We start from the raw sequence: 18,113 nt of genomic DNA, 5'->3' as shown, positions 1-18,113 counted from the left end.
GCCTAACTTGGTATTGTTCAATCTCTTGATGAAGTTTTCCACTTCACTCCTCCCATTCACATCTATGGGAACTGGTCTATCCAGCTGTGTGGAGGAAGGGGCTATTCTTGAAGGAAACTCATGTCCTACTCTTCTCAAGTCAACACAGCCAGCTCAGGAGAGTAAAAGCAGTGGAGAATGCGGGCATCGATCCCGCTACCTCTCGCATGCTAAGCGAGCGCTCTACCATTTGAGCTAATTCCCCTCTGACTTCGAGATTTGGTTTCTTCTGACCTGACCTGACCTGACCTGAACCCCCTCCCTTCTCCTTCCAAAGTGTCTTCACATGTCTTCCCCTCCTTGTTCCTATTTTTAACCTCTCTACCCTTCCTGTCAGCACCACTCTCTTACTTCCTCTAAAGTTTACAACTTAATGTCCAAAATACTTCTGACATATTTCTAACATCTATAAACAATGAAAAGTACATTCTATGCTCCACATCATCATTTTCAATAACTAATTTCCCCGTTTTGCAAAGTTAAAAACTGAGAACTGGGGATAAGTCCTGCCAGTGGTGACAGCAGCCCCGTGAATCGGAGCCGGTGTTGAAAAGCCAGTAAATCAGTTCTGACGGTTTCAAGACGTTGTGATGTTACTAGTAAAGTTCTGTATCGACCATCTGTGTGAACAACGCCGTTAACATTAACGGCAGAGCAGCAAAACGTTCGGACGCTCTGCTGTCCAACTGTAGGAGGAAATCCAAACCACTTGACAACGGGCTGCAGCTTTACTTTTATGAGGAAAATGTTGAATTGGACAGACGGAGAGATAAGAGAGATCCTGGGAGTCGGGCGGACGGAGAGATCAGCCGCCGTGTTTTCAAACTGCAGCGACTCCGGAGGTTAAACCTAATTTCCGGGAAACGACAACAGTATAATTTTACGGTATTGCCAGTATTGTGTGAATGGCATCATCTGAGAAAACACATCCACTAGCAAATTTCTATTTCACAGCTAGAGTTTCACTCCATATACAATGGAATGAATCACTTCACTGAGTTTTTTTCTGTTTCTTGGTCTGTGCACCGCAATGCATTTGTTACCAAATGTTGTACTTTGCATTTTAACATCCAAATTTCTTAACTTGTGGAACTGTTCTCTCTCTTGATGCAGCTCTTTTCCACTTCACTCCTCCCATTCACATCTATGGAAACTGGTCTATCCAGCTGTGTGGAGGAAGGGTCTATTCTTGAACGAAACTCATGTCCTACTCTTCTCAAGTCAACACAGCCAGCTCAGGAGAGCAAAACCAGTGGAGAATGCGGGCATCGATCCCGCTACCTCTCGCATGCTAAGCGAGCGCTCTACCATTTGAGCTAATTCCCCTGTGCAGCACTCAGCTGGTCTGTTCTCGTCTAGCTCCTCCTCCTCCCTCCTATCCAACCAAAGTTCATTCTTGTCTCCTCCCTCCTTCCCTTCCATGCTCCTATTTCAGAGAGGAGATTCATGTTTCTGAAGGAGGTGGTTCATGTGGGGGAAGAGAACCTCTGCTGCTCTAGGTTCCTATATATGTTTTTACTTTTTCTAGACCTTTGTTTCTTGACTTGAAGATTTTGTTCAGTGTTCAGTATGATGTCCGATTGTGGCTGGACAATATGACTGACATCTACATAAAACACGTAATCATATACGTATCAGATCTGAACAACCTTTTCTATACTTTTCCAGGACTTTTTGCAATTCCCAAAACCAGAAAACAATCTAATCATGGTTCCAGACTTCTGTAGGATCCCTGGCTTCTTTTCAGGCACTTCAACGTATCAATGTTGAAGAAATCTGCAGACAAACACCCATTGATTGTGATGATTGGCCACTTGACACCTCTCATTCACATCAATGGCAGTTTGTACATTCAGCTGGGTGTACAAGGCTCACTCTGTTTTTGAATTCACTCATTATCTACTCTGGTCAAGAACACAACTAACCCAGAGGAGACTAAAGGTTGTGGAGAATGCGGGCATCGATCCCGCTACCTCTCACATGCTAAGCGAGCGCTCTACCATTTGAGCTAATTCCCCTGTACAGAGTCAGACTGGTTCCTGATCTGCCTCCCTCCAACACTCCTTCCAAAGGTCATTTTCATTTCCTCCTCTCCTTGCTGCTTCCTACTCAGCACCAATCTCTTACTTTCTGAAAGAGAGAGTGAGAACAGACCCACTGGGTGCTGTACAGGGGAATTAGCTCAAATGGTAGAGCGCTCGCTTAGCATGCGAGAGGTAGCGGGATCGATGCCCGCATTCTCCATAGCCTTTAGTTTCCTTTGTGTTATTGACCAGAGGAGATAATAGGTGAATTTAATAACAGAGTGAGCCTTCCTGCACCCCATTCACTTCACAAAAAGTATTCAGAGAAATAGTGAATTTTCTGAAACAGAGGTCAATAGGCTGAGCTTCATCTTATCTGTCTACTTCACAGTGATGTCTGATGTGGCCTAAAAGTAAAAAAGGCAATATTCATAAAGCCTCTTAAAGAAGTAGGGTAGGAGTATGAAAAGGTTTCTTTATGATATAGAATAAAGAAGATCACCAAGGAGTCTGTAAGAATAGATTAGGTATCCTACTTTGAGATTATCTGTGAAAACAGGCCCAGTGTTCTAAACATTTACTCACCATATTATCAACTACATCAGTGTCTCCCCTCACAAATTCACGTTTCAGCTGAGGGGTCAGAGGTCATCCTGGGGTTTGGCATTTTGCTGAATAACACACTGGATGTTTATGAGACCAAACCTTCCCAAACAGCAGGCCAGACTAAAATCTGTTTCTTCCGACGAGGATGGGATTCGAACCCACGCGTGCAGAGCACAATGGATTAGCAGTCCATCGCCTTAACCACTCGGCCACCTCGTCTCTTGCTACTACACACAACACTCCTGCCTGGACACTTCCTGGATCATTTTCCATAGATGTGAATGGGAGGTGTGAAGTGAACGATTACTAAAAACAAAGGAGGTTGTGTTCACCAGGAAAAAGACTACTTAGACAGTTTAGAAATGTATACATTAACATCAGTTTAAAGGGATGTTTAGCTGTGGTAAATTGGTTGAATTTCAAGTAAAAGTGATTGGTTGTGTCCCAGCTCTCAATATTTGAAGTTACGAAAGGGAAAATTACTTGTAGTATTATCTGATCACAGAATGAATGATATTAGTCGGATCTACTTTTCTTTGTTCACAAACTGCCAAAAATGTGGCTGCGGCCAAAATAGGTGCGTTTCCATCAAGCCGATTTATGCAGAATTTGAAATGGAAATAAGCTGAACAGAGTTTCAAATGGAAATAAGCTGAATGGAAACACCAAATAAAAAAAAAAAACTCCCCAAATATCGCAAAAAAGTTTTTACGTTTGCTTGAGGTGGATTTGTTGATAAAGCATTTTTTCGAAAAACGGCGTTGGCAACGTGTTTTGTGAATTAATAATGATGTAGAGTTTCCTTAACTCTGTTCTGCAGCTGGCAGCTTGTCCGGTCTGCTTCGATGCGTTCTGATGGAGGAACCGGTGGACCGACCGGCTCAATGATCCTGCAGCAGATCAAATGTTGTTCTGGATCCCATTATTATGATATTGTGGTAATCTTCAAATTAAGTCAAGAAATTGAGGTCTACAAAAAGTCTTTAAATGATAACTGGAACATATATAGGAACCCAGAGCAGCAGAGGTTCTCTTCCCCCACATGAACCACCTCCTTCAGAAACATGAATCTCCTCTCTGAAATAGGAGCATGGAGGGGAAGGAGGGAGGAGACAAGAATGAACTTTGATTGGATAGGAGGGAGGCGGGAGGAGGGAGGAGGAGGAGGTAGATGAGAACAGACCAGCTGAGTCTGTAAGGGGGAATTAGCTCAAATGGTAGAGCGCTCGCTTAGCATGTGAGAGGTAGCGGGATCGATGCCCGCATTCTCCACTGGTTTTGCTCTCCTCTGTGAGCTGGCTGGGTTGACTTGAGAAGAGTAGGTCCTGAGTTTCGTTCAAGAGTAGACCCTTCCTCCACACAGCTGGATAAACAGGTTTCCACAGACATCACTTTAAAGGGATATTACACATTTCACTTTACAATTTATTTTAAACTGGGCTTAAACTGGAATTAATTCACTTTTCATTCAAATCATTAAAAGTGGATACAACTGCCCGTCATTTTCTAATTCTCAGTCGCTTCCAGGCCAGGTTTTATAGTTTGACAAACCTCATACCAAGTTTTTTTCATCATTTGAAGAAAATCTGAATCTTGACTCACCATATTACCGACTACATTTAAAAACGAGTTTCTCTCAACACGTAAAAACCCTCATTTCAGCAGAGGGGTCAGAGGTCACAGTACTATACTAAGGACATGGGTGGTGTTTGGTGTAGACCAAACCTTCCCACACAGCAGGCCAAACTAAAGGTGAGCTGTTTCGACGAGGATGGGATTCGAACCCACGCGCGCAGAGCACAATGGATTAGCAGTCCATCGCCTTAACCACTCGGCCACCTCGTCTCCTGACACCAATTGGATGGAAATGGATCACTTTCCATAGATGTGAATGGGAGGTGTGAAGTGAACGATTACTAAAAATAAACTGGCCTGGAATTCATTCATTTGTCATTCAAACCATTAAACATGGATACAACTGCCCTTCATCTGGTAATTTTCAGTAATACAGGTTGTATAGTTTGACAAAGCTCATATCAAATTTTTCATCATTTGAAGAAAATCAGAATTTTCAGTAGCATTTACTCATCAAATTACCGTCTACATTTAAAAATCACTTTCTCCCCACACATTTCAGCAGAGGGGTCAGAGGTCACAGACAACACAGGGGGTGCATTCCATTTGGCCAAAATGCGTCCTCTCCTCCGTCCTCGCGGCCTCGTCTCCTCGCTGACTCGGCATCCAAAAATGAGCCGCCATCATGAAGGACGTTCCAATTGGTCAAAAAACGCATGAAGGATCCTTCATGTCTCCTCGGGTGCATTGTATTGTGTCTCCTCCTCCGTCCTCGCGACCTCGTCTCCTCGCTGACCCGGCATCCAAAAATGAGCCGCCATCATTAAGGATGTTCCAATTGGTTAAAAGACACATGAAGGATCCTTCAAGTCTCCTCGCCTCCGTCCTCCAATAAGGCGTGGTCGGAGGATACTCAGGTGTATCCTCGATGCGGAAATAATGAATGAAGTCAATTAACTATTGGCACGTGTGGATATAAGCCCTCCTCCATACCATCAGAAAACGTGCGGACATTGGCAGAAAAAAAATCCACAGGTGTAAGTAGCTAACCTGACTTGCCAGATGATTCCGCGAATCCAGCTGCCTCGCAAGGTAAGTAAGTAGCACCAACTTGTTATATATTTTTCAAACAGAAATAGCAGAGGTTTTAAATGTTAGCCTAACATTTGTTAATGAAGGGGTATACTTAAATGTTCATATACTGACAGATCTGCTGTAGTTGTAGGATGTCAAACTTTTCCCAAATAGGCATCAGGAAATGATCTTAAGGCTTGAATGTGATTATAGACACAGAGGAGACGGCCAGCTGATCCTCCAGCGCATAGTGGGGTGAGTGGGGGGCAAGTAACGTGAATTTTATAGGCTATGGAGTTATTTTATAGGATTTATCATTAATATGAATGACATTCCATGGTCTAATAAGCCTAAATGAAATCCGTTCATTAGGACATATAGAAATAGCCTATAAATGCACACATGCGTCTCTTTTACCATGCGCGTCTCTTTCTAATAGGACCTCAAGTCACCAGCAACGGGCTCTGGGTCTGAGGATGGGGAGCAAACGGCTGCAGCTGGCCCCGGTTCTCCCTCCTGCATGAGGCTACCGGCGGGAGGCCGTCGGCGCTCCCTCCCACTTTAACAGACTCATGTGGACCAGCAGCCGGAGTCAGCCGCTGTGCGCTCCCCATCCAGCCCCGATCCCAGTCCCCCTGACGAGCAACCGGGGCCATCAGATGCTGCTGCCCGCTCCCATGTGTGACCTCTGACCTCTGACCTCGGGTCCCCCGGCAGCCAAGAGGTGAAGAGCAGAGGGAGCTGCTGGGGTTTCTCCGGGAAGTGACCGAGGACGCACGGGCTGAGCAGCAGACGGAGCGATTTTCAACTATATTAGAGACAGTTTTATTTTATTTTTTTAATGTAAAAAAATAAATAAAATTCTAATTTCTCTGCCTTTTAGGCGTAGCCTTCCTCTGTTTCCATTCTCACCATATTCATAACCTTGGTCACGGTGCGTAATGACCGTTGCCATGACAGCACATATTTTCATCATAAAGGCCGGCATGTTTGTCTTTTGCTGGAATCACTTCTGTGTCTTCTCTGGATCACCAGCTGGTTTGCTGCGTTTGTTTGATGTTTCTCTCATTCAGTGTTCATCATGCTTATGAATTGTGTTTGTGTGTGTTGCCATGGAATTTCTCTTCTGGAGAATAAATTCTTACTAAACATTAACAGCATTTCCTTGTTTTAAATCGCACATTTTGCTCTTACAGCTAGATCTATGGTTATTTGGGAATTTATTTATTTATTTAGGAATAAAAAGAAAGCACTTTGGTTCATTGCCAGTGAGTGTCAAACAGCCACATGATCGTTGTCTAATCCAAGTCGCATAAAGGATAAAAGTTGGACAATTTGTATCGCACCTTTCTTATCAGTGCTACAAGTGCTTCACAAAATTAAAATGTAGCATACAGCAAACAGAATAACAAAAAAAAACTGAATAAAAACAGAAATGCTTTTTAGGCATTAGGGATTTTTTGTTCTACCTTTTTTGAGGTAGACAAGGCTCACTATAGGCTGGCATAATTTAGATGAATTAAACTTTAATCTGAACTTTGTTAAACGTTTTTATGTGGATAAAACATGAGCCTTAGAATAATTTAGACAGCTGTCATCCTGTGTGGGAGGAGCCTCAACGCAGCGCTTCACACGTCAGTTCAATATGGCGGAGTGAGGACGTTTCAATTGACAAGCCAGGTTCACTCGCCTCCTCACATCTCCTCCTCGTTTCCTCCGTGACCTTTGACCGAGGAGTCGAGGAAGAGACGCGAGGCGAGGAGACGAGGAGAAATCGTTACCAAATGGAATGCACCCAGGGTTTGGTATTTTGGTCAAGGACATATTGGATGTTTGTGGGACAGAACCTTGCCAACACTGGGCCAGACTAAAGTCTAACTGTTCCGACGAGGATGGGATTCGAACCCACGCGTGCAGAGCACAATGGATTAGCAGTCCATCGCCTTAACCACTCGGCCACCTCGTCTCCTGACACCAGTTTGATGGAAATGTCAAACACTCCTGCCTGGACACTTCCTGGATCACTTTCCATAGATGTGAATGGGAGGTGTGAAGTGAACGATTACTAAAAACAAAGGAGGTTGTGTTGTGCCACCTCGTCTCCTGACACTGATTGCTCTGAGGATGGAAAAGTAAGACACTCCAGCCTGGACTCTTTCTGGATCACTTTCCGTACATGTGAATGGGAGGTGAACTATGACTAAAAACAAAGAGGTTGTGTTCACCAGGAAAAAGACTACAGTTTAGAAGTAATTTTAAAGGGATGTTTAGCTGTGGTAAAATGGTTGAATTTCTAGTAGAAGTGATTTGTTTTATCCCAGCTCCCAATATTTTAAGTTACGAAAAGGAAAATTACTTGAGTAGTATTATCTGATCACAAAATGAAGTGAAATTACCCGAATCTACTTTTGTTTGTTCATAGATGGAAGGAATAGAAGGAATGTTGGACTAGGTTTTCAGGAAGTAAGAGAGTGGTGCGCAGTAGGAAGCAGCAAGGAGAAGAGGAAATGAAAACGACCTTTGGAAGGAGTGTTGGAGGGAGGCAGATCAGGAACCAGACTCACTCTGTACAGGGGAATTAGCTCAAATGGTAGAGCGCTCGCTTAGCATGCGAGAGGTAGCGGGATCGATGCCCGCATTCTCCACAGCCTTTAGTTTCCTCTGGGTTAGTTGTGTTCTTGACCAGAGGAAGTAATGAGTGAATTCAAAAACAGAGCCTTGTACACCCAGCTGAATGGACAAACTGCCATTGATGTGAATGAGAGGTGTGAAGTGGCCAATCACCAGAATCAGTGAGTGTTTGTTTGTGGCTCATTATGACTTGAAGTGCCTGACAAGAAGCCAGGGATCCTACAGAAGTCTGGAAACTAATTAGTTTCCTGGTTTTAGAAAGCGCAGGACAAAGTTGTTCCGTTCTGATACACAGACATTTTCAACACCAGCTCCGATTCACGGGGCTGCTGTCACCACGGGCAGGACTTATCCCCAATTCTCAGTTTTTAACTTTGCAAAAGGGGGAAATTAGTTATTGAAAATGATGATGTGGAGCATAGAATGTACTTTTCATTGTTTATAGATGTTAGAAATATGTCATAAGTATTTTGGACATTAAGTTGTAAACTTTAGAGGAAGTAAGAGAGTGGTGCTGACAGGAAGGGTAGAGAGGTTAAAAATAGGAACAAGGAGGGGAAGACATGTGAAGACACTTTGGAAGGAGAAGGGAGGGGGTTCAGGTCAGGTCAGGTCAGAAGAAACCAAACCTTAAAGTCAGAGGGGAATTAGCTCAAATGGTAGAGCGCTCGCTTAGCATGCGAGAGGTAGCGGGATCGATGCCCGCATTCTCCACTGCTTTTACTCTCCTCTGTGAGCTGGCTGTGTTGACTTGAGAAGAGTAGGACATGAGTTTCCTTCAAGAATAGACCCTTCCTCCACACAGCTGGATAGACCAGTTTCCATAGATGTGAATGAGAGGTGTGAAGTGGAAAAGAGCTGCATCAAGAGAGAACAGTTCCAGTTCAGAAATTCGGCTTTTAAAATGAAAAGCAGTAAATTTGACACTTTTGAAAAAATACAAACTATTTAGGTGTACAGACCAAGAAAAATCACATAAAAATGCTCGGTTTGATGCACAATTTACCAGCATTTTACACGTCACTTTTGAGTGTGATAAACTGGCCTGGAATTAATTCACTTTTCATTCAAACCATTAAACATGGATACAACTGCCCTTCGTTTGGTAATTTTCAGTAATACAGGTTGTATAGTTTGACAAAGCTCATATCAAATTTTTCATCATTTGAAGAAAATCAGAATCTTCAGTAGCATTTACTCATCATATTACCGTCTACATTTAAAAATCACTTTCTCCCCACACATTTCAGCAGAGGGGTCAGAGGTCACAGAACTGCACAGGGTTTGGTATTTTGGTCAAGGACATATTGGATGTTTGTGGGACAGAACCTTGCCAACACTGGGCCAGACTAAAGTCTAACTGTTCCGACGAGGATGGGATTCGAACCCACGCGTGCAGAGCACAATGGATTAGCAGTCCATCGCCTTAACCACTCGGCCACCTCGTCTCCTGACACTGACTACTGTCTGGATGGAAAAGTAACACAGACCTGCCTGGACACTTCCTGGATCACTTTCTGTAGATGTGAATGAGAGGTGTGAAGTAGAGAGCTGCAGACAAACACTGCAAAACCCATGGATTCTAGTGACTGACCACTTCACACCTCTCACTCACATTTATGGTAGTTTGTCCATCCAGCTTGTTTAGTTCTTGAATTCACACATTACCTCCTCTGGTCAGGAACACAACTAAAGGTTGTTTTATGTTCTGAGAGGGTTTCACAGTGAGTGCAAATCAACAGGTCTGCTGGTCAGAGAACATTACACGATGCGCAGCGTTACAGATCACTTTAGATCGATTTCTATATACTGATCAACTATTCATTTTGTGGCGGCCTGTGTTGATATTGTGGCGGTGCGCTACAAATAATGACTAGATAGTTCCTGTTTACTACCCCACCCTCTTGTTTGACGGACAGCCTGCAGCACCTCCTACATATCGTAATGCTCTGAAAAACCATGAAGGTTCAGGGGCCTCATTTATAAAACATTGCATGCTCACAAAACCGGCCTGAAAATTGCGTGCGCCACTTTTCACGCAGATTTTCTGATTTATAAAAACAAACTTTGCGTGAAAATGTGCGCACCGCCACGGAAACTTTGACCCATGCGTGCACACATTTGGGAGACAGTGGGAAACGGCGACCGACATGGCAAAGCAGTAAAATAAAGCAAAAAATGGCCTTTACACTCAGTTCATTTCCAGGCCGACTCCACATCAACTTAGAAACCCCTCTAATAATAACATTCTGTGTCAGAAGAACATCTATAGGCTACAACTAAATAGTGTTTTTGTTGCTTTAGTTTCAAAGCCGATCATTTGTCCAAAATATGTCATTATAGGCTGACATGGTGTGAATTAGTCTCAAGTAAGTGCATTACAGTCTTTTAGCAGAGACCCAGTTTGTCACAATTAAATCCGACAAATTCAAGGTGTTAGGCAATTGGACTGGATGTCTCGAGGTAATAAATACTGATGCATTATGACGCCGGTGCAGGCGCAGCGTCCTCTTCATCCTCCTCTTCATCCTCCTCTTCACCGCGGTCGCACACTGTCTGATCCCCCGAGTCAGAAAACAAGAATACAGAACTTGTCTATGCGTTTTTTATTCACATCGAATTAATGTGAAATGTTGAGTGCATGGTTACGTTCACTCTTTCCAAAAACAAAAGGCACATTAACGATACCGATGGGTTACGATGGGTCAGTCGCAGCATCTCATCTTCCTCTCTAACTTTAAGTCATTCTCACGCTGTGTTTCTGGCACAATGCCACTAAATAGGGTTTCCCCGTTATCGAGGTGTAACGTTCATCAAGTGGAGAGAGCTCCGGTGTGACACACTGTCACTGCACAGCAAAGCGCTTCTTGGCGTCAACCTTGAAATTTCTTTTTTATTTTTCATTTTATAAAGGGTCTGGCTCTCTGAGCTGCAGCATTAACTGCTACTGTGACATTTTGCCACTCACTTTCTGGTTGGTGACACCAAACTGAGGCCATCGGGGACATTTCTCTTTTCCGTCTGGTCCGGCTTTGCCATTTTCTCACACAGAGAATGGAATGACAAACATATTTACATACACATCAGTTTTCATTCAGGGCGTTTCATTGACCATCTATGGTTAATTGTGGGAGTTAAGGGGCGGAGCCTTAGGCTTGTGCATGTGCGCAACATTTCAACATTTGCAGGTGTGCGTTTTATAAATCAGATTATTTTTGTACGTATGTACTTTTCCTCTTTTGTGCGCACGTCACCTTTTAGTGTGGAACCATGCACAGTTTTATAAATGAGGCCCCAGGACTTTCAGAAGTTTGTTTCGGGCAGGCCTCAGAAGCACTTCTGATGAAGCATATCCAAGCCTTAACAGAGGAAGCTAAAGGCTTTGGAGAATGCGGACATCGATCCCGCTACCTCTCGCATGCTAAGCGAGCGCTCTACCATTTGAGCTAATTCCCCTGTACAGAGTCAGGCTGGTTCCTCCCTCCAACACTCCTTCCAAAGGTCGTTTTCATCTCTTCCCCTCCTTGTTGCTTCCTACTCAGCACCACTCTCTTACTTTCTGAAAACCAATCCAACATTCCTTCTAAAATCTATGAACAAAGGAAAGTAGTATCCATGAAGGACCTGACAGCAACAGGTCAGTAATTTCTTACATGATGATCCTGACCTGCTCAGGAGGCCCCATTCATCCTGTTGGTCCCTTTCCATCCTCTGAGTCTTCTGTGCAGGTTCTAAACTCAAATTCATCCAAAATAACTTGAACCCGTCCCAGCAGCTCTGCTGTCACACCTCAGTGTCGTGGAGTTTTGTGGGTCAAGAAGGCCAAAATTTGAGTGTCGCTTCCCGTTCTGTTCAAAACACCGGTCGATGCTCTGTGCCTGTATCCATGACGACGTTACGAACCTTCATATCGTAGTCGGTGTTCGTATCAGATGTGCTCACGCTCTCTTCCTCTGCTGGTGCTAACTCACCTGGCATCATCTTCCTCTCTTCCTCATCCGTCGGCTTCGCGGTCTTCCTCCTGCAGTTTGGCATTCGCGTTATCCGCCGGCGACTCCAGGAAACAATAAGTTCTCTGAACCGAAACGCTGCTATTTTTCAATAAAATGTTTTAATTGCGAGTACAGCCCGAGAGCAGGAGTCTCTCTGTACGACCTGCTGTCTCACTCCTCACTCTTCTTCACTTCTCGGCTCTCTTGTCCATTTCAGCACTTCAGTAAATCACAAACCAAACGTAAACGTTAGCGCTCACTGATTCTTTTTCAATCTGATCATCTTGATTGATGAGGATAATGCACTGATACTGTTGCATGGTTAATGTTGATGTGCTGTCTGTTATACTGGTGAAGGTGATGTCACTGAGTCTACTGCTCCTGTGATGCTCATGACATAGTTCAGTCTTGTCGGGACTGTTGATGTATATGATATTATATATAGATATTGATGATATTATATATTGATATTGATGATATTATATATAGATATTGATGATATTATATATTGATATTGATGATATTATATATTATTGTAAACCACATGGACTTGATGGACACATAAGCCTGTTTTAATGGATCTTGAATAAACTCTTATGCAGATGTGCGAGTCACCGGTTTATGTTGTGAAATGTGTTTATACTGCAGCACAAATCTGTCTGTAGCTGTGTATTAATAATATAATGTACTGACATGTTTGTGTCTGTAGCTGTGTCTGTAGTTGTGTATTAATAACTTAAAGTACTGACATGTTTGGGGTCTGTAGTTGTGTCTGTAGTTGTGTATTAATAGTTGTGTATTAATAGTTGTGTATTAATAGTTGTGTATTAATAACTTAAAGCACTGACATGTTTGGGGTCTGTAGTTGTGTATTAATAACTTAAAGTACTGACATGTTTGGGGTCTGTAGTTGTGTCTGTAGTTGTGTATTAATAACTTAAAGTACTGACATGTTTGGGGTCTGTAGTTGTGTCTGTAGTTGTGTATTAATAACTTAAAGTACTGACATGTTTGGGGTCAGTAGTTGTGTATTAATAACTTAAAGTACTGACATGTTTGGGGTCAGTAGTTGTGTCTGTAGTTGTGTATTAATAACTTAAAGTACTGACATGTTTGGGGTCAGTAGTTGTGTCTGTAGTTGTGTATTAATAACTTAAAGCACTGACATGTTTGGGGTCTGTAGTTGTGTATTAATAACTTAAAGTACTGACATGTTTGGGGTCTGTAGTTGTGTCTGTAGTTGTGTATTAATAACTTAAAGTACTGACATGTTTGGGGTCAGTAGTTGTGTATTAATAACTTAAAGTACTGACATGTTTGGGGTCTGTAGTTGTGTATTAATAACTTAAAGTACTGACATGTTTGGGGTCTCTGGGCTCCAGCGTCTGTAGCTGTGTCTGTAGCAGTTCTGTCTCTCCCTCTGTCTTCCTGCTCTCCTCTGTCTGTCTGTTGATCTGTCTGTGGGTCTCGTCTGTCTCTCCGCTCAGCTCCTCCAGCAGGGAGAGTTTACTGAGGAGACGAGACAGCGCCTCCTGCTGCAGAGACACACACACACACACACACACACACACACACAGACACAGACACACACACACAGACAGACAGACACACACAGACACACACACAGACAGACACACACAAAGGGACAAACATGTAAATATGTCCGCATATGTTTATGTCTGTGCATTTGTGTTACCTGTGTGTCTCTCTCTGTCTGTGTGTGTCTGTGTGTGTGTGTGTCTCTCTCTCTGTGTGTGTGTCTCTCTCTCTGTGTTACCTGTCTGTGTGTGTGTGTGTCTCTCTCTCTGTGTGTGTGTCTCTCTCTCTGTGTTACCTGTCTGTGTGTGTGTGTGTCTCTCTCTCTGTGTGTGTGTCTCTCTCTCTGTGTTACCTGTCTGTGTGTGTGTGTGTCTCTCTCTCTGTGTTACCTGTCTGTGTGTGTGTGTGTCTCTCTCTCTCTCTGTGTTACCTGTCTGTGTGTCTTGGTCTCCTCCAGCAGTGTGAGTTCTGCTGCCAGCTGCTGCTCTGCCTGCTGGATCTGACTGGTTAACTGGAGGAGACGAGCTTCTGCTGCACACACACACACACAGAGAGACACACAAACACACACACACAGAGACAGAGAGAGAGACACACAAACACACACACACACAGAGACAGAGAGACACACACAGAGACAGAGAGAGAGACACACACACACAACAGGATGAGAGTGACTAAAACCTGTCTGCCCCGACGAGGATGGGATTCGAACCCACGCGTGCAGAGCACAATGGATTAGCAGTCCATCGCCTTAACCACTCGGCCACCTCGTCTCCTGCCTGACTGTCTCTCAGCCGCATCACACAGAGGTCAGAGGTCAAAGGTCAGAGGTCAGAGGTCAGGAGGGGTTCAGTGTTTTGCTCAAGGACACATTGGGCATTGGACATTTTCAAAGCATTTTTAAATTAGTTAAACAGTTTCAGTTCTTTTGGCGAAAATAGCCTTTAAATTTAGTCAGATGTTAGTCATGGCATATTGATTACATGGAGTCAATTATTTACCGACTAAAATGGCCAAAGATTACAGTCAACTGAAGTAATTACATCATAGTTAACACAAATAAATCCACTTCAACACTTCAACCTTAGAATAAAAAATATCAGCATTCTTTTAGTGTAGATTACATTTTAAACATTTCAACCTTGTAAAATGAAATGAAAATGTCATTTGTTGTGAGAAAATTGTCCGAAACATTAAATGTAATCAGTCAAGTACAGCTAATAAAACAATATGTGATATTGTACGGTAGATTTAAATATCCAGGAACTTCAGCTGGATCAATAAACCTTCAGATGTTTCAAAGCAGCTGAGGACAGAATCTGACCTGCTGTGTTTGTCAGTACTATGATGAAATATAAGTATTTATAATCTCCTCATGGGACAGGCTGTTGACCCGTCACAGCCTTCCTCCATGAACATCTGAGTCATGAATTTCGTGACAAGATTAACACTGACATTGTTTGTTTTAGAGCCCTAACCTTTGACCTTTGGGTCCCGGGACGCTCTGTCCTACCAGCAGGACAGACTAAAACCTGTCCGCCCCGACGAGGATGGGATTCGAACCCACGCGTGCAGAGCACAATGGATTAGCAGTCCATCACCTTAACCACTCGGCCACCTCGTCTCCCGCCTGCAGGAGACTTTAGCAGCTTTCTACACGGTCTGGAAAAGTTTGGAAATTCAATTTGACAATTTCCAAGCTTTACAAAGTTTGGAAATGAAAGAGAGAGCCGAGAGAAGTTATGATGTTTAGTCCAAATTCATAGTATTCCCATGATCCCTTGATTATAATCACCTGTTAATTTATTACAATCAGCTGTTATTTTCCCTCCAACATGACCGTGTGCTGATGGAACAGAATACTATGAATACACAGTTTATGAAGTTGTAGATCCTTTCTTATATAATTTCTCACATTGTGATATTAGTTGCAGTGCAGAATAATGTTGAGCTGCAGTGGTTCGGTCATACAGTGATATTAGCTGACAGTCCAGTCCAAACATCTAGTTGGCTGCTGAAATGTGTTGGTGTCTGGTCACTAACTAAATATTACTGGAAGACATTTTGGATAAAATTTCCATCAAACAGATATTAAATGTTTGATATTAATGTGATTTACCAGCCAGAAAAGTCAGTTTCCTTCTCTGATGTTTTACTTTCATAAAACAAGACTCCACCAAACTCTGTTAAAGTAGTAATCTGCAACATTTTCATATAAATAATATCTGTTTTGCTCCTCACTGTCTGACTGATACAAAACAGTTTTGATCCAGTTCATGAAAACCTTTTACATTCCTGTTCTAAACACCTGTGAGGCGGGAAAATCCTCTGCTGCACAGGAAGTGATGCGTTTAGTTTACAGAAGCGCCAGCGGTTTGTTTGGAATAAATATAAGAAGGCAGAAGAAATATGAAGAAGCCACAGTCTACACTGAGTGTTTTTATGATCACAGTGTGTTGGACCAGAGGCCGGTCTCTGAAGCCAGTTCAACACAGCCAGGCTATCGCTGAGTCAGCCTAAACCTCACATGGTCCTGATAACCGTCTCACTGCTGGTGATCAACCGGCTCTGTCAGCCAGGGTTCACCTGTCAGTCAGGGTTCACCTGTCAGTCAGGGTTCACCTGTCAGCCAGGGTTCACCTGTCAGCCAGGCCTCATGGCCGTTGCATTGTGGAATATGAATGCAACGCCTACATTGAACCAAACACTGTTGGGAATCCAATGAAAAAAATGCAGCGCAATTAATATGCAACAGTAACTTTCATTCATTAATAATATGGTCACTTAAGTCAGCTACCTGCTATATCTCTGATATAATAAACTATCATGGAAAGCAAAGTGATTCTGGTCTGTAAACTGCAGACAGCTCTTCAACTGTCTGTTCATTCAATAATTAGACAACAGTTTCCTTTATTACTTGTCATTTTCATTTGAATGCAGTATATTTGTCCATATGGGGATCCTGTAGGAATAGTGACTCCCTGTTTCCAGAGAGCTGATTGGTCAGGAGGCCTTTCACACGCTTTGATCAAACAGCCTGAACTGAAGCTGCTCTGGAGCAGGTTAGCCGTGCAGCAGGTTACCATGGTGATCTACCCCGGTTAAAAGTGAACCACCTTCGTGAGACCGAAAAGCCAGAGATAGGGTTAGGGTTAGTTAGAGTTAAACCCAAAGCTAGCTGCTGACACACTGATCTCGCTTCCTGTGACTTCAACACCAAAACAACGGCTGGCAAAAAAAGGAGAAACAAGAATCTGGTGGATTTAACATCCTCACCTCTGACCTCCAACAGGGGGCGTGACGGCTCCGGGTCGGCCTGCCTGTCTGCAGCCTGCTGGGTCTGCAGGGGGGAGGGAGCAGGGGCGGGGGAGGGGGAGGGGGCGGGGGCAGGAGGGGAGGAGGGGGCAGGGGCGGGGGCAGGAGGGGAGGCGGGGGCGGGGGCAGGAGGGGAGGTGGGGGCGGGGGCGGGAGGGGAGGCGGGGGCGGGGGCAGGAGGGGAGGCGGGGGCGGGGGCAGGAGGGGAGGCGGGGGCGGGGGCAGGAGGGGAGGCGGGGGCGGGGGTGGGGGCGGGGTCAGGAGGGGAGGCGGGGGCGGGGGTGGGGGCGGGGTCAGGAGGGGAGGCGGGGGCGGGGGTGGGGGCGGGGGCGGGGGTGTTCCTGGTGTGGCGAGCCTTGCCGATGTACGGACTCTCAGCCACAGAATCCTCAGCGTCCGCCTGCTGGTCCTGAGGAGAGAGGAGGAGCGTTCAGATCCTCAGACTGACCCCAGACCTGCCGTCCACTACAGCCGGTAACTCATCAAAACTATAAATTATCAAAATCGCAATATGATCTTCTGCAATTTCCAAATCTCAGAGTCTGCAGTTAATTTGTTCAGAGAGTTTGGTCCAAACTGGATTTGTGCAGTTTTAGAATCAAAACCTTCAGACTCAAACTCAGTAAATCTGTTTTTTAACTAAATCACTTTTTTTTTTTTTAAAGTTCTTAAAACTTTATGACAAGAAAAACTTGTGATATGAATCAGTTTAAATCGCAATTGCAATATTCTGTGAAATATTTTGTCAATATCTTTCAGCTCCATCATTCATGAATCTTGTTGCTCCTGCTCTTCCTGCTCCAGTGTGTGTGGTGTGTGTTTGTGTGTGTGTGGTGTGTGTGTGTGTGTATGTGTATGTCTGTGTGTGTGTGTGTGTGGTGTGTGTGTGTGTGTGTGTGTGTGTGTGTGTGTGTGTGTGTGTGTGTGTGTGTGTGTGTGTGTGTGTGACCTGTGGACAGTAGGGCAGAGGGCTGAACTTGGCGTCGATCTTGTAGAAAGCCAGCTCCTGCTCCAGCTCATACTGCCTCCGACAGGATCTGCTCAACTCCACTGTCTTCTGCTTCAGCTGGACACACACACACACACACACACACACACACACACACACACACACACACAGGTTAGACACACACACCTCAGGCAGGTGATCAGTCAGGGTCGGTAAATCCTAAAATCCAGCAGCTACTTTCCCTGTTTTAGCAGCCAGCTGGATGTTTAGACTCCAGCTGATGGTCAGTCAGCTGGAGCAGGATACACACACACACACACACACACACACACACACACACACACACACACAGTAACACTGTGTTTC

At 44.1% G+C, this 18,113-nt stretch overlaps 11 non-coding genes across 11 annotated transcripts; 3 read left to right on the top strand and 8 right to left on the bottom strand.

Annotated features, from left to right (window-relative positions):
- Nucleotides 1-171: 171 nt before the first annotated feature.
- Nucleotides 172-244, bottom strand: trnaa-agc (transfer RNA alanine (anticodon AGC)). The gene has a single exon. It is a non-coding gene; the product is annotated as a tRNA-Ala (tRNA).
- Nucleotides 245-1,292: 1,048 nt separating this feature from the next.
- trnaa-agc (transfer RNA alanine (anticodon AGC)) lies at nucleotides 1,293-1,365 on the bottom strand. Its single transcript has one exon. It is a non-coding gene; the product is annotated as a tRNA-Ala (tRNA).
- An 845-nt stretch (nucleotides 1,366-2,210) lies between these two features.
- Nucleotides 2,211-2,283, top strand: trnaa-agc (transfer RNA alanine (anticodon AGC)). The gene has a single exon. It is a non-coding gene; the product is annotated as a tRNA-Ala (tRNA).
- A 523-nt stretch (nucleotides 2,284-2,806) lies between these two features.
- Nucleotides 2,807-2,888, bottom strand: trnas-gcu (transfer RNA serine (anticodon GCU)). Its single transcript has one exon. It is a non-coding gene; the product is annotated as a tRNA-Ser (tRNA).
- Nucleotides 2,889-4,432: 1,544 nt separating this feature from the next.
- On the bottom strand, nucleotides 4,433-4,514 carry trnas-gcu (transfer RNA serine (anticodon GCU)). The gene has a single exon. It is a non-coding gene; the product is annotated as a tRNA-Ser (tRNA).
- A 2,688-nt stretch (nucleotides 4,515-7,202) lies between these two features.
- trnas-gcu (transfer RNA serine (anticodon GCU)) lies at nucleotides 7,203-7,284 on the bottom strand. The gene has a single exon. It is a non-coding gene; the product is annotated as a tRNA-Ser (tRNA).
- Nucleotides 7,285-7,890: 606 nt separating this feature from the next.
- Nucleotides 7,891-7,963, top strand: trnaa-agc (transfer RNA alanine (anticodon AGC)). Its single transcript has one exon. It is a non-coding gene; the product is annotated as a tRNA-Ala (tRNA).
- A 627-nt stretch (nucleotides 7,964-8,590) lies between these two features.
- Nucleotides 8,591-8,663, top strand: trnaa-agc (transfer RNA alanine (anticodon AGC)). Its single transcript has one exon. It is a non-coding gene; the product is annotated as a tRNA-Ala (tRNA).
- A 652-nt stretch (nucleotides 8,664-9,315) lies between these two features.
- trnas-gcu (transfer RNA serine (anticodon GCU)) lies at nucleotides 9,316-9,397 on the bottom strand. The gene has a single exon. It is a non-coding gene; the product is annotated as a tRNA-Ser (tRNA).
- Nucleotides 9,398-14,174: 4,777 nt separating this feature from the next.
- Nucleotides 14,175-14,256, bottom strand: trnas-gcu (transfer RNA serine (anticodon GCU)). The gene has a single exon. It is a non-coding gene; the product is annotated as a tRNA-Ser (tRNA).
- Nucleotides 14,257-15,025: 769 nt separating this feature from the next.
- On the bottom strand, nucleotides 15,026-15,107 carry trnas-gcu (transfer RNA serine (anticodon GCU)). The gene has a single exon. It is a non-coding gene; the product is annotated as a tRNA-Ser (tRNA).
- Nucleotides 15,108-18,113: the final 3,006 nt, after the last annotated feature.

The sequence above is a fragment of the Centroberyx affinis genome, unplaced genomic scaffold (assembly GCF_046629955.1).
Source record: "Centroberyx affinis isolate AG114_WGS23_722 - 3 ecotype Tasmania unplaced genomic scaffold, CSIRO-AGI_Caff_v1 ptg003878l_1, whole genome shotgun sequence".
In the NCBI taxonomy this organism is placed as follows: Eukaryota; Metazoa; Chordata; class Actinopteri; order Beryciformes; family Berycidae; genus Centroberyx; species Centroberyx affinis.
Note: the sequence above shows the minus strand (reverse complement) of the source record. Positions and strands in the feature narration are given on the sequence as shown.